Here is a 2,852-nt window from a genome sequence, read left to right on the forward strand (position 1 = left end):
TCCGTGTTGTGACCGTGTTATATATATATATATATATGTGTGTGTGTGTGTGTATATATTGTATGTCTCTTTCCGGTCTCTCCATATGTGACGGCTTTGCTCCCGTTCGGATGTACTAATATCGCTACCGTTTCCCCGTTTCCTCCGAGCTTAGAAAACGTTGCTCTAATTTTAGCTTATGTTTGTTAAAAATTGCTTGAAATTGTCCAAACACCTACTTGTGGTCATGGGAAAGTTTCCATATCTAAACCGAACCAAATAAACCGAACCGAAATTGCAAAAACCGAATCAACCGAAGAAGTTATTTCGGTTCGGTTTAAATTCCCATTTTTTATAAATCGAAAACTGAAAAACCGAACCGAACCGATCGAACGCCCAACCCTAATGATAAGTAGGGGTGCTCAAATGAGACCGAAAATCTATCCGAACCGATAAACCAAGTCAAAACCGACTTAATAAACCGAAAACGGCTTGGTTTGACTTGGTTTGGTTTTAAATTTTAAAAAACCGATAACATTTGATTTGGTTTGGTGTTAAACCAAAAAAACTCGAACCAAAACCGAACGTAATCGATAGATATATAGATATTTAAAATATTATATATATATATATATATATATATATATATATATATATATATATATATATGGCTCATTCCAAGTCCAATACAAATTCAAATAATTAGAAAGAAAAGTCTAGCCCATATAAGTTTAAGGCAAAACAAAAAGAAATTTGCTAAAGGTAAAATAAAAAATTTCCCCTTATCCAGTTTTACGGTTCCCTCTTTTACATGCCATCTGAATTACTACTAATAAGCTAGCATTTTATCTGTAACAAATTAAAGGGGAGAAAATGGAAATTGGAATTTAAAAAGATTTGGTAGATGACTTTGTCTTTCTGTTTATCATTTTTCGTTTTAACTTCTATGCTTTCTTTTCAATGCTTCATAAACACGATGAGTCTAGATAACAAAAATTCTAGAGGGCTACGAAATATCAAAAGGCTATATGTAGGGAGGTAGCTAGAATCATGAAAAGTAGATGTTATGTTTTTGTAATTCATATACCCATAACCATAGGCCTATACCTAAATAAACTTAATGAATCAATTAAGAAGATTCTTAGATTTGAATGGATCACGGTCAAAGCCGTATTTAGTTACCATTTTAATTCAAAGGTTCTTTGTATTAATACATTCTTAAAATCCGAAAAAAATTGCAAAAACCGAACCAAACCGACATAACCGAAACCAATAAAATTTATACTATCATGATTTGGTTTGGTTTGAATATTAAAAAAAATCTGACTTAATTAATTTGATTTGATTTTAACTAAAAATCGAGTCAAACCGGATCCTGAACACCCCTATTGATAAGGCAGCGTCTTTGTCTGATGTTTACCAAAACTAAAGTATAAGTTGAATAATTTGTCATGAGCTCATAAAGAAAAATTTACAACCAATTAGGTAGGCAATCGAGGTGTCTAGATTAGATGACTTGGCGTCTGGCAAGTGATGACATAATAAAGCCGCACCAACCAAAGTGCGTTGGAGTATTGCCACGAAAGCTTTAATCCCCATCATAAGTTTTTTAACTGCTCAACCTATCACAGGTCAAAGGCTCTCTCCTTGGACCATTTATCATATAATTCTTTATTTCTTTGTCAATAATATATAATAATCATCTGGTTTAATATTTTGGCAGTTGCTATGTAATAATGTAAACCTTGAACTCATATGGTAAGCAAATTAGATGCAAATTTGTTTTAATTTGTATGTCTTACTGAGACAAACAAATTGAATGAGAGGACCATAAAATTTAAAGAATACTTTAATACATTACATATGTCTTTAATCTAACATTTCAAAATTCAAAAATCTTCTAATTTTTCTTTTAATCTAAAGCGTTAAAATTACTTATGCGTATACTCTCTCGCCAATTTATGTAACCGCGTTACTAAATTGAGGAATTTAGCGTGGGTCTTTGACCATATTTTCCTTACATATTTTTAGAATTATTTGAATTAGTATAAATTATCATGATTTATTGTACTTTATTTAGTTTCTCAAAATATAAAATTTATTTTTACAAATTTTAAAAATTTATGCCAAAATTTACGTCAACAAATTATAAAATTTTGCCCTTATATTCGGAAAAGGGTTCCCGTGAATTGAACGAGGGAATAAAAGTTTTACCAGCATAATCATTACACTCCTTATAATTTACACTCAGCAAAACATTCTTTTTCTCATTTCCAACTCACTGAAAAATGACGACAAAAACAGAGCTGTCAAATCCAGCAAATCAAACAAGAGTAGTTCTAGTTTTCGTGTCTCTCTGAAACACTTCTCATCCTTTAAACCTCCTCTTCTATCCCCTTCTTCTTTATTCTTCTTCACACTTCTATCAATAAACCTTTGACCTTTGTTGCCCTTTCTTTGTTTATTATACCAATAATTCTAAGAAAAAAATGACTGATGAAAATGGAGAGAGTCAGGTGGCTGCAACTGGTGCCTCGGATATAGTGAGGAGGTGGAAGAGAGAAGATTTGGTGAAGAGGGGTTCTTTAATTTTGCATGGTCTTGCCTTGGTTTTCTCAGTGATTGCTTTTATTGTCATGGCTACCAATACTCATGGTGATTGGCAAAAATTTGATAGATTTGAAGAATACAGGTATACACTTCCTTTGGACTATGGAATTTTTTTTATTTTTTTTTTCACTAGAAAGGATATATATAAGTGATACCAATTCTCTGGTAAAGTTTCAGTGATGTTAGTATGCTTACTTTAGATCAAGTGTTTTTTTATCATTAATTTTTATATGCCAGTAGCAGTAGAGAGAGTTTCTAATATT

The 2,852-nt window shown here is 31.7% G+C and overlaps 1 protein-coding gene across 2 annotated transcripts in view; it reads left to right on the top strand.

The window, feature by feature from the left end:
• Positions 1–2,252: 2,252 nt before the first annotated feature.
• LOC132049791 (CASP-like protein 4B1) overlaps positions 2,253–2,852 on the top strand; it is a 27,416-nt gene continuing 26,816 nt past the window's right edge. Inside the window, exon 1 of one of the 2 annotated variants that reach the window (XM_059440725.1) lies at positions 2,253–2,463. The gene's annotated coding sequence lies outside the window, so the exon portion shown is untranslated. The remainder of the gene's footprint in view (positions 2,464–2,852) is intronic. The other variant, XM_059440724.1, reaches the window with a different exon arrangement.

This window comes from Lycium ferocissimum, chromosome 3 (assembly GCF_029784015.1).
Source record: "Lycium ferocissimum isolate CSIRO_LF1 chromosome 3, AGI_CSIRO_Lferr_CH_V1, whole genome shotgun sequence".
In the NCBI taxonomy this organism is placed as follows: domain Eukaryota; kingdom Viridiplantae; phylum Streptophyta; class Magnoliopsida; order Solanales; family Solanaceae; genus Lycium; species Lycium ferocissimum.